Raw genomic sequence first — 12,533 nt, forward strand, 5'->3', positions numbered from 1 at the left:
GCCTGTCCCTCTTCACCTGGGCTTCCCTAGGCTCCTTCCTGACCAGGGGCAACCTCTGCTACTCGCTGTTTTAATCCATTTTCCTAGTTCTAAATTCAGAGTTTACTGGTGGCCTGTCATGGTGTCATTTCAGTTCGGTTGCTGCCTGTGTGTCTGCAGGTTGAAAGGGCCTGAAATGCTCCGGGCAGCTGCACACAGCCAGGGCTGGTGGAACCGTGGGAACTTGAATCACAGGAGACAGAATAAATGGGTCGGTCATTTTCTGGGCCTGTTCACCCCTCCCGTTTTTGGTCATCCGTAGAGAACGTTCAGCTGACCAAACGCCCCAATTCTTGCTCCTCTATTCTGTGCTTCGTTACTCCTTCCCCCCTGCTATTGTTGTTTTGTTTCTTCCAACACTGATACAACTTCCATTTCATGTATTTCTTCTCTGCAGGAGCTGTGTTGGCCTGGGGTAGCCTACCTCACGCTTCCTTCTTATTTGTAATGTTACTTTCCACCTGACTCTTTTCCAAATATTGGACATGACCACATTGAATACTTAAAACACCCTGGGAGGAAAATGTCAGCATCTCCACTTTCTGGATGAAACACTGAGGCTCATGTGACTTGGCCCCCAAACCACACACACGGATGTATGTACCAACAAGCAAATGAAGCTTTAGGGCCCTTCCATTTATGAACCCCTTTCTAAGCCCTGTGCCCGATTTGGTGTTCGTAACCTTGTATTCTTTTTTTCAGAGTGCCCACCTTTTAAGCTTCAGGTGTCACAGCCTACGGATCTGTCCCAAACCCGTGACCAGCCTGGACTTAGCCAGCCTGGCGGCGTCTGAGGTCAGCGCCCCCTCACTCGGCACCGGCCCACTCCCGAGCGAGGCGGCAGGTTCTATGACAGGGCCACAGGCTTTCCCAGGTGCCCTCTGTCTCCCTCACCTTTCAGGCCAGGCAGCCACATTCCTGCAAGGGAGTAAGTAGAGCTCAGAACAGAGAGTCAAACTTGGATGTGAGCTCAAAAATAGACTCTTGGAATGGATAGTAGAGGTAGTAGTTGGGAGAGCTAAAGAGTTTTTCATGTGCAACCGCAGTCCTTGGGGAGAGAAGATGGATTTTTTTTTTTTTTAAGCATTAAAAGGCTGTGTATCCTGAGAATAAGAGCAGGGTTTCTACATAAACAACAACGGGTTGAAGGCATGGGGACTGCAGAGGAGGCCTGCTGCTAAAAGCATTTAGGAAGTGTTCTCCAGGGCAGAGATTTTCAACTGTATGCAGCAGAATTTATGTATTTATTTTATTTTTAAAAATATATCCTTATTGATTTCAGAGAGGAAGGGAGAGGGAGAGAGAGATAGAAACATCAATGATGAGAGAGAATAATTGATCGGTTGCCTCCTGAACGATTGGGGATCAAGCCCGAAACCCTGGGCATGTGCCCTGATTGGGAATTGAACCGTCACCTCCTGGTTCATAAGTCGACACTCAACCACTGAGCCACCTTGGCCGGGCTGTGTTGCAGAATTTTTAAAACAGGCAACACCTGACTGATTGGTCAGGGGCACTGATTTCTGTTCCCTTAGATTGCCAAATTAAAAAAGAAATGACAAAAGCCACACAACAATAATTGTCTGGTGTGAATGAATCAAAATTATACCTATTTTTTAAAAATATATATTTTATTGATTTTTTACAGAGAGGAAGAGAGAGGGACAGAGAGTCAGAAACATCGATGAGAGAGAAACAGGGATCAGCCACCTTCTGCACACCTCCTACTGGGCATGTGCCGGCAACCAAGGTATATGCCCCTGCCCGGAATCGAACCTGGGACCTTTTAGTCCGCAGGCCGACGCTGTATCCACTGAGCCAAACCAGTTAGGGCAAAATTATACCTATTTTTAAAAATATTTTTATTGATTTCAGAGAGGAAGGGAGAGGGAGAGAGAGATAGAAACATCAATGATGAGAGAGAATAATTGATCAGCTGCCTCCTGCACGCCCCCTACTGGGAATCAAAGCCACAACCTTGGCATGTGCCCTGATGGAATTGAACCTTGGCCTTCTGGTTCATTGGTGGATGCTCAACCACTGAGCCATGCCTGCCAGGCAAAATTATACCTATTTTTTGTGTGAGATTAGCAAAAAATATATTTTTTGGTGTGCTATAAAAATTCAGTTATTAGTTACGTGTGCCATGAGATGGAAAAGGTTGAAAGTTGCATGTCTGGGAAATGGATGGCAGGACCTTGCTGTCCAGATGGTTACGACTGTAAGGCTTTCTCTGGAATAACATTAGCAGGTTCCAGAGCTCCCGTCATTATCAGATTAAGCTGTGACGTTGGGCGGCAGATGCCCTAGGGTGGTAATGGGGTGAGTTTCTATCCTTTCTTCCAGAAGACCCTCAGAGACATGGGCATTCTGCCCTTTGGGTGCTCGTCAGTCACCTCACCACAATTTTCTATTTTTAGGCTGGTTTGTGTCCTTCACAAAACAGGCTTTTTTGGGGACCATCACCACGCTGCCACCCCATTCCTTTGGGGAGCCATTCTTCCCCCACAGTCTGGCTACTCCAGAGAGGTTGCAAAGGTGGTGCCTGTGCCCCAGAGGCCCCGGAGCAGGGGGTGTGGCCTGTCCTACCCTGGCACTCTTTCCGCCCCCCCCCCCTTCCTCTGGGCTTGTATGAGAGGGAGAAGCGCCTCATTCTGTGCATGTGTTGTGCTCATCGAAGTTAGAATTCTGAGGTTCTTAGAAGCCATTTCCTTTTAAAATAGAGAAAGGCTATCTGAGTATAAAAGAATTGCTTCCTGCAGAGACCAAGAGATGAGGTGATAAGCGGAACAAAAGAGAATTGGACAGGTGGTTTTGGTGGCTGGATTCAGCTGAGCCAAGTCCCTTCAACCATGGCTCACGATGACAAGAAGCCGGAACATTCCTTTTGTGGCTTAATCTGCTATGTCATCGGGTTCCAAATTCCACAGAAGGGTCCCAGCTAGCGCAGTCCCTTTATTCCTCAATGATGATAATAATGATAAAGGTAGTGGCAGCTGTGGGGATGCTTGTAGCTGCCCATGCTGATGCCATGCTCAGTGGGTATGCGGCTGTGTGCTTGGTGATCTGCAAGCGTGGTTTTATTTAATCTTCAAAACAAGCTTCACAAATGAGTAAAACAGGGTCAGATACGTTACCAAAAGTCACAGCCCAAATAAGCAGGGGTTCCAGGACCCACCTGGCGTCCGAGCCCAAGTTTGTAGCCGCCGTCTGATGTGACCCTTAACTGTCGTGTTCACTCCTCTTGTTCACTCTTGTTTATGTCACCACGTGGGCCCATTGTCTTGAAGGTGGCACACAGCGCGGATGGCAGTTGTGTTCACTTCCGGCTGTCCAGGGAAGGTGAGTGGCCGCAACTGTAAGGAGGGAGGCAGCTGGCCCTGGTGGCAGAGTGCACAACAGTCACCCTGGGGGCTGGCCTCACATTTCGGGGGAGCCTGCTCTTACTGGGAGGGAATCCCCCCTCTTTCAAGGATTCTGTACTCAGATTAGCTAAATCCATAATGACTGTGACTTCAAGACATACCCAAGCTCTGGGCACTGTTCACCAGGCCATCTGTGTACTGTCCGGTCCAGCACAGGTCCTGCCCGGAGTGAGGCAGCAGCCTCCTCCCACTGCCTGCGTCTGCCTTGGCTCCTGGTTAGGGAGGCCAGGTTAGGTCGGGCGACCTCACACCAGCCACACAGCTCTGTGCTTCGGGAATGGCATTTACCATCCTTGGATGCCTAGTGGGACAGTGCACTCCCTGGGGACACGCCCACTGGGTTTACCTTTAGCCCCCAGTTTGGGCACAGTGTGCAGATTCTGGCTGTGGGAGTCATGAGCAGGCCCATGAGGCCTGCGCAGAGGCCTCCTCCCGCTTACTGATGGAATCCTTGACCGTGCTTGCTGTTTCCTATCACTAAGATCCATTTTTGCTCATCTATCTATATATATAAAGGCCTAAGTGACCATTACAAAGAAACGACAGGCACAACTGGAATGACCGGTTGCTATGATGCACACTGACCACCAGAGGGCAAACACTGAATGCAGGAGCTGCCCTCTGGTGGCCAGTGTGCTCCCACAGCAGGAGCGCTGCTCAGCCAGAAGCTGGGCTCTCAGCTGGCAAGTGTAGTGGCGGTGGTGAGAGCGGTAAGGAGTGAGCAGCGAGTGGTTAGGAGCAGCAAGCGCGGAGCACTGAGCCTCGCTTGGGCTTCTCCTCGGCTGCCTGCCGCTTCGGCACTGCTACATCCCCCAAGGGGTCCCGGGTTGTGAGAGGGTGCAATCCAGGCTGAGGGATCCCAACTGGTGCACAAATCTGTGCACTGGGCCTCTAGTTTTAATAATAATCCTTTAGGTTACTTTTAAAAAAATGAAATAAAGATGCCTTATGGAAGGCATCCAACTCCAATCTTTGCATAGAATACTGACATTTTCACCCTGGTACAACTTCTGAGTTATACCTGGAGAGGACTGTTAACTTATCAGTGGATTGGCTTCTTCATCATCTCATTGGCACTAGAGGTACACATAGCAGAACAGTATTTATTAAAACACTTTACATTTACCCAACACCAATCTATATTCTGGATCGGTATGGGCTTGCAGTTACAAAGGGTTCCAAAGAGGCAAAGGCGCACACTCCAAACACCCACCTGGAACCCAGTGATAACACCTGAGGTGGGTGTCACATTGTCAGGGCGATGGCTGCAGAGGGGACCTGTGTGGAGAGTGGGGTGCCTCACCCTGGGCTCTGCTGCCCTGTGGGCTGGGTCACTCTCTGTTACCGGGTGTTCTGCACTGACAGTATGTCCAGCACCCCGGCCTCCATCCACCAGATGTCAGCAGCACCCACACCAGTCCTGACAACCACAAATGTCTCCAGACATCTCAAGATGTCCTTTGGGGACAAAGTCCTGTCTACCCCCCCCCCCCCCCCCCCAGGAGTGTCACTGCTTCTTGCAGAGTCCGGAGCTTTGTTCAGTCCTGGAACTTCGGAAAAGAGACTTTCTAGGTTGATAAAAGGAGACCAAGTAGACCTGGGGAATGACAACTCACAAGGAGCTGTCTGTTATTTTACCCAATGTGCTGCTTCACCAAGTGCAAAGCCCAGATGTCAAAGGGGAAGAAGCCGCCATCTGTGGGATTAACGTAAGAGGCGAGATGTCTTGAGTCAGAATCCTTCAGCCATGATGACCTGCTGTTGCCATAGCAATTATGCTGAAGGGCCCTTTGCAGGGAAAGGACTGCTGCTGCCCAGGGAACCTGCCAGGGAAGGCAAGCTGCTCCCGAGGAAGACGGCTTCTTAATAGACCAGAACATCAGCCATAATCAAGGCTGGCAGGTTGGCTTTAAGGGAAAAGCCCATCAAGTTGGGTCAGCCTTGATCTTCAGAGTCAACTTTAGAGGTGAACTCAACATACTTACCTTAAAAACTGGCCACTTCACCTCTTTTAGCCTATAAATTGTATTTAGTTCATAGGGTTTGGAAGGGACTTTAATGAGCTAATAATGCACATGGTAAGTTCTTAATAAATTTCAACGCTATTAATGTAATTAATATCAACAATGGAAATCACTCATGATTAATAGTATATTATTAATCATAGTAATAGTAATGATGCCACCCTGTAAAATTAGACAGGCCCTAACTCAGGGAACCTAGATGCCCATTGAAATGCAAGTGTTCTGCCCCTGAAGATGGTGAGTGAGGACACTGAGGGAGGCAGCCTGGGCCTACGTTGCCCACACTCAGGATCCCTATCCAGCCAGCTTGGCGTGTGAGGCTGACGTTTGGAAACCAGGACCTGGTGCTCCACAACTCTCAGCAAGGTGCAGACACCCACCGTCCGTACTACAGGGCCTCTCTCCTCTTCTTCTAATTTTTATCTTTTTCTTATTCAGAATTGGCCTCCCCATCACCCCCCTACATCCCTCCCCCCAACCAGTTACTTGAGTCAGGAGTGGAATTCTTGAACGATTCTATTTAGGAAACCATCCATAGGACTTGCTGATAGACGTGGGGGTGAGGAAAGGAGATAAGTGCACATATTTCCGAACAATTTGTCATCTAATTAAAACAGCATACGTCTCTAATACTCTCCGAGGTCTGCATGTTTTCATCACAGGGCTCCCCGACGTGTGTGTTTGTGAGTATTTGAAGAGGCCCATTGTGAAGGGTTTTAGACAGAGTCCTCTGATTATGTTTTCATTAAGCTGCCCTTGAATGGGCCATTGTCTGGGGACAACATATTAAGTTCTGGTAAGCCATCCCTTCTGGTGACAGCTGGCTGGGAAACCATGACAACCGTGGGCCTGGCACTCGGCTGAGGAACTGGGCTCTCAATCGATCGCCAGGTGCTTCCATGTACTTGCAGTCTCCGCTGTGGAATCAGCCACACTAACCTATGTGGCCCATCACTTATTGGTCTGTTTTAATCCTAGCATTCTATGTTTTTGGTTTTTGAAAAATTTCTGTTTGCAGCTTGTCAGCAATGGGGCATGAACAAAATCACCAGTGTTTATGTCTCTACAAGGTGTTCAGCTTCCTTTTGCTGGGGAAATCAGCCCATGGTGATTGCAGTGCCCACTCGCAGTGCCAGGCCTGGTACACACCGCAGAAGAGTGCTTGTTAAATGACATTCGAAATCTGTGAAATACTCATGAGCTGTCTGTAGGGGCTAAGTGTTGAAGCTGATGGACCAACCAGGAAGTTATTACAATAAACCAGACCAGGGACATGGGTGGGTTGGCGTGGCGTGGGCCATGGTGAAGTCTTGTCCACAAGGGACCTAGAGACATTCAAATTATCCCAAAGTAAGGTGCTTAGGTTGGAAATCCAAGGTAAACACTTTCAAAATAAAAACACTCTAGTTAAGACTCTAGTTATTATCATTAATTTCTTGCACAAAAGGCAATAATTGTTAAGGTACTTTATTGCGTATTTGGAGCTAAATGTACCAATGGGGAGATGCTGAACAGATGGAAATGTTAAGCAATTCCTGGCTTTTGACTCTGTACAGATATATTAGGATTGAACAAATACCACTTGAGCTATGCACATCATAGAACCACACCCAGGTATCAACTATAAGAACAATGCCGTTTATAAAACAAGGTGTGAGCACAGCAGTGCCTTCTGTTTCCCCAGAATCTCTCCACTACACCAGGACCATACAGCACACCGTGGAGACCACACCTGCACCGTCTTCTCCCAGGAGGGAGTGAATCCCTATCAAATTTCTTCAGAGTATACATCAAAGTGGTTCTTAGTTCATCTGACTTCATCACAAACTTGGCCATCATAGATTCTTTTTTTTTTTTAAATATATTTTATTGATTTTTTACAGAGAGGAAGGGAGAGAGAGAGAGAGTCAGAAACATCGATGAGAGAGAAACATCGATTAGCTGCCTCCTGCACATCTCCTATTGGGGATGTGCCCACAACCCAGGTACATGCCCTTGACCGGAATCGAACCTGGGACCTTTCAGTCCACAGGCCGTCGCTCTATCCACTGAGCCAAACCGGTTTCGGCATCATAGATTCTTTTTGAAGTATCCGTAAAACAAAAATCCTTACATAATATTGTGTCTGACAGGAGACTGTTTTGGTCTAAGTTGAATTTGTGGTCATGATCAAACCTTATTAATCATAAAAAGTCATTAAGCTGAATGAGAATTTGAAGACTTTTAGGATAACCTATAATAGACCCAGAAAACAATAATAATGATATAAATAAAACAATAAAAGCACTATTAATAATTATATAACAATAGTTGTTATAGAAAACCCATCAGCAAGTTTCCCATTTCTCAATATGTCATATCTTGTTCAATATTAAAAGTAGTCCTGTTCGCCTATTGATAAGATAATGTTCCATTAATGAGATGCCTTAATCAAGAGGACTTGAGGATTTATGAGACAAAGTACAATGTATTTTAGACTTTCCTCTTTCTACATCTCTATTTGGCTCATTTCCATTACAAATCAACATTTTTGCCAAGAAAGTTGAAGCCATTAGCAACTTTCCTCAGAAGCCAATGTGGAACCCTAGAAAAAGCAAGCAATGAGAACCCTCACCTCCTGGCCCTGCACAGCCAAGGTGAACTCACCTGGTTTCCCCGCATCATCACATGAGGAAGGGAAGAATAACCATGAGATGGACGAGTCTGGGTGTTGTGTGAGTGAAAGAGTGGGGACAATAGTTTAACATTAATATTCTTTCCATTATTTTGAGTTTCTATGGGTGCTTCCTATAGACTTGGTCTGTTTTGAAGCCAGAGAGACTAGTAATTTCTCTCTTTTTTTAAAAAATATATTTTTATTGATTTCAGAGAGGAAGGGAGAGGGAGTGAAAGATAGAAACATCAATGATGAGAGAGAATCATTGATCGGCTGTCTCTGCCGGGATTGAGCTCACAACCCGGGCATAAGCCTTCACCAGGGAATCAAACTCTGACCTCCTGGTTCATAGGTCAGTGCTCAACCACTGAGCCACACCAACCAGGGAAGACTAGAAATTTCTCAATAATAAATGACTGTTTTGTGAAGACCACATTGTGTATATACATTTTTTATGTTGCTGTGTATTGTTTGACAGTGTTTGTTTTGGAAAAACTCCATATTAAAACTAGGGATGAGATAAGTGTCCTGAAAAAGACTCCCAGAAGGAGAATCTAAGTGGATGATAAGAGTTAAAAACTTCTAATGGAAAATTGCTTAGACATACATCATCCCAAATCTATTTAATAGCAGGTCAGGGGAATATTGTACATTACAAACTAATTTTGCAAATGACATTTCAGATATAGTTTAACCTAATTCAAGTGCATTCCACTGTGATTCTCTACATATGGCTTGTGAATAAAAATTCAATTACCATTGCTAGATGAATTACAATCCTTCTGGACGCAGCCATCTTTTCCGTCTTCCTGAGAATGCTAAAGAATGTTGCTTGAACCTTGAGAAAGCGAAGGCGGAAATGTGCAGTCATTTGGGGAAGTCTGAAAGCATTGTCCTGCTCCTGGGAATTTCTAGGGAAGTGTATCTGGATCCATAAAGTCCTCACTGCAGGTTATGTTGCCATCAAGTGGTGACAAAAAGACATAATTAATCAACCTGAACTCTTTGGTTGACTCGAACAAGAGAAATAGTCACACATTTCCAAGCTCTTAAGAAATTCATGGGTTCGTGTAAAATTTGACCTCTAGCTGGATATGTCTAGCTGGATCTTTCACGTAAGAAATGAATAATAAAAAGTTCCCCTTTCAAGCCTGTAAAATCTGTATGGAACTCTAACAAAAGTTGGATCTTTCTTCTACTTCCTTTGGTAGCTTATTGGCTTTGTCTGTTTTTGTCTGCCGGGGACTGTATTTCCTCTGCCTCTGGGTAATTGGATGGGCCCTGTTTACTGATCCTCTGGCTGAGTATTCTGCCGGCTTGGAGGACATGTCCCCTGTTCTTTGGTGTTGGTTCTAGGTAGATTTTTGGAGGGATGGGCCGTGAGGGCAGGTACCCAAACCTCATGTGTAATTTAGGTTACAGACAAGGAGCTTGTTCTGTTCTCCCTCCCCCCTCCCCCATCTTTTTAAAAAACAATCCCTTTGTCTTTCTTTCTCTCTTCACTTATGACTTACCTTCTAAAGATTTTATTCCCTGCCTCTAAGTTATTTTCAAGTTTACCTTTCTAACTAATCAGAGCATGAGCATTGTCAAGGCAATAGAAAAATCAAGATGAATGTGAAAATACTGCAGCAGTTGTTTTTATTGTTGATTTAACTATTAAAATCATAAAAATAAACAGTCATTGTGGAGAAAAGTCTGGAAGCTTAGAGGTGTAATGAACACGCCTGCCTGTTCTGGCAAGGTGTGCTGTCCTGTGAGCACCACTCCGGGAAATCACCACCAATTGTTCTGCGTATGTTTCTAGACAACCCCAGGCAAACGCAAAGATATTGCTGTCATAAGTTCTTCTACCTTTTTTGTTTAAAAAGGCACTGTACTATGTGTTCTCTCTTACAACTTGGTTTCTTAACACATTTCTTGAAAAACTTTGCAGCGATCATTATAATTCTACGTCACTCTCTTGTATTAAAAACATTTGGTTAAAAATATGCTATTTATTTGGTAACAAACAAATAGTGCAGAAGGGCCTAAGGCCAAGAGTCACAGTCATACACACACCAGCCATTAGCATGCTATTGCCCAGAGGCCATTGCTTGGGACTGTTTCTATTTTCAGTTCTATCAGAAGGGGCATGCATGACTCTAGGTAACATATTTCTATCTACTTTTCTATTTGCAGCATCAGACAATATTTATTTATTAAGTCCCAGATAGGAAAGATGAATATTTTGCATCCTAATATGGATTACATTTTTGATTAACTTAGATTTTAACATAGAATCTTTAAAAACTATTATTCTTAACTATTATTATGTCCAGTGATTTTTATTTATTTATTTATTTTTGTTAATTCTCACCTGAGGATAGTTTTCTTTGCTTTTAGATAGAATGGGAGGGAGTGAGGGAGGGGGAGATGTGGGGAGAGAGAAAGAGAAACATCAATGTGAGAGAGACACATCAATTGGTTGCCTCCCACATGCACCCCAACCAGGGCTAGGGAACGAACCTGCAATCCTTGACCCTTTGGTGCTCAGGCCAGTGCTCTAACCACTGAGCAACCAGCCAGGGCTATGTCCAATCATTTTTATTTTATTTTTTAAAATATCATTTACTTATTATCACAGTTTTTTAAAATATATTTTATTGAATTTTTTTTTTTTTTTTTTTAGAGAGAGGAAGAGAGAGGGATAGAGAGAAACATTTATGAGAGAGAACATGGATCAGCTGCCTCCTGCACACCCCCTACTGGGGATGTACCCACAACCAAGGTACATGCCCTTGACTGGAATCGAACCTGGGACCCTTCGGTCTGCAGGCCGATGCTCTATCCACTGAGCCAAACCAGTCAGGGCTCCAGTCATTTTTAAATAACAGCTTTATTGAAGTGCAATGGACATACCATAAAACTCACCCTTTTGGAGATTACAGCTCAGCAGTTACTTCCAGAAGAGTGCAGCCATCACTACTATCTAGTTCCAGAGCATTTTCACTGCACCAGAAAGAAGCCCCAGACCTTGCCCTGCCTCTGGCAGCCACTGACCCACTGTCTCTCTCTGTGGATTTGCTCACTTCTGGCATCTTAGGTAATTTGAGTTATGAATTATGTGGCCTTTTGTGACTGGCCTCTTTCACAGCATAATACTTCCAAGGTTCACAAATCAGTACTTTATTCCTTTTATGGCAAACTAGTGCCCTGGTGCACGGATTCGTGCACACTGAAAGGAAATTAATTAGAAGGTGGCCGGCGGGGCGGGACTGGGCAAGATGGACAGGACACACCCTGGAGCCAACCTCCCATGGTGCCTCCCTAGCTGGCTGCACCTGGGGTGGTGCCGTGGCTCAAAGGGCATCTGTGGAGTGAGTGGGGTCCCTCCAGCAGGTGGGGTCCCTCAGCCTGGCCTGAGGGGATCGGGCTGAAACCAGCTCTCCGACATCCCCCGAGGGGTTCCAGATTGTGAGAGGGTGGTTCTCGGGTGACACACCCCGGAATTGGGCTCCCTCCTCTCTGGTTCTGGAGTGCATCACCTGAGAACTGCCGCTGCCAAGTCACCGCAGCTTGGCAGCTCCTGCATTGAGTATCTGCCCCCTGGTGGTCAATGCACATCATAGCTACCAGTCGGATGATCGGACTGTCTCTTAGCTATATATATATATATATATATATATATATATATATATATATATATATATATTCCATTTTATGGGTAGGCAAGATTTTGTTTATCCATTCATCAGTTGTTGTTGTTTTTTTTCATTTGGGTATTTTGAGTAAGGCTAGTATGAATATTCATGTACAAGTTTTTGGTTGCTTTTGTTTCATGTGTGTGTGGATATATGTTTCCAATTCTTTTGGTTTATACCTAGAAGTAGTATTGCTGGCTTAAATGAAAACTCTATATTTAACTTTTTGAATTAAACTCAAATTGCCAAAACAATTTGAAAAGGTGTTAAACTCTTTTCCAAAGTGGCTGCACCATTTTACATTCTCACCAATGAGGGAGCAGTTCTACTACATCTTCATTAACACTTGTTATTATTATTACTAGAGGTCTAGAGCACGAAATCATACACCAGTAGGGTCCCTTGTCCTGGCCTGCAGGAACGGGCCGAAACCGGATCTCCGACATCCCCTAAGGGGTCCCAGATTGTGAGAGGGCGCAGGCCAGGCTGAGAGACCCCACTGGTGCATGATCAGGGCTGGGGAGGGACGCAGGGGGTTGGCCAGCTGGGGAGGGACTGCAAGAGGCTCCAGAGCATGTCCACTCAGTCCTGATCGGCTGCACCCCAGCAGCAAGGTAACCTACTGGTTGGAGCATCTGCCTCCTGGTGGTCAGTGCACATCATAGTGAGCAGTTGAGCGGCCTTAGCATATTATTAGCATATTACG

The sequence above is a fragment of the Myotis daubentonii genome, chromosome 8, assembly GCF_963259705.1.
Source record: "Myotis daubentonii chromosome 8, mMyoDau2.1, whole genome shotgun sequence".
Classification (NCBI taxonomy): domain Eukaryota; kingdom Metazoa; phylum Chordata; class Mammalia; order Chiroptera; family Vespertilionidae; genus Myotis; species Myotis daubentonii.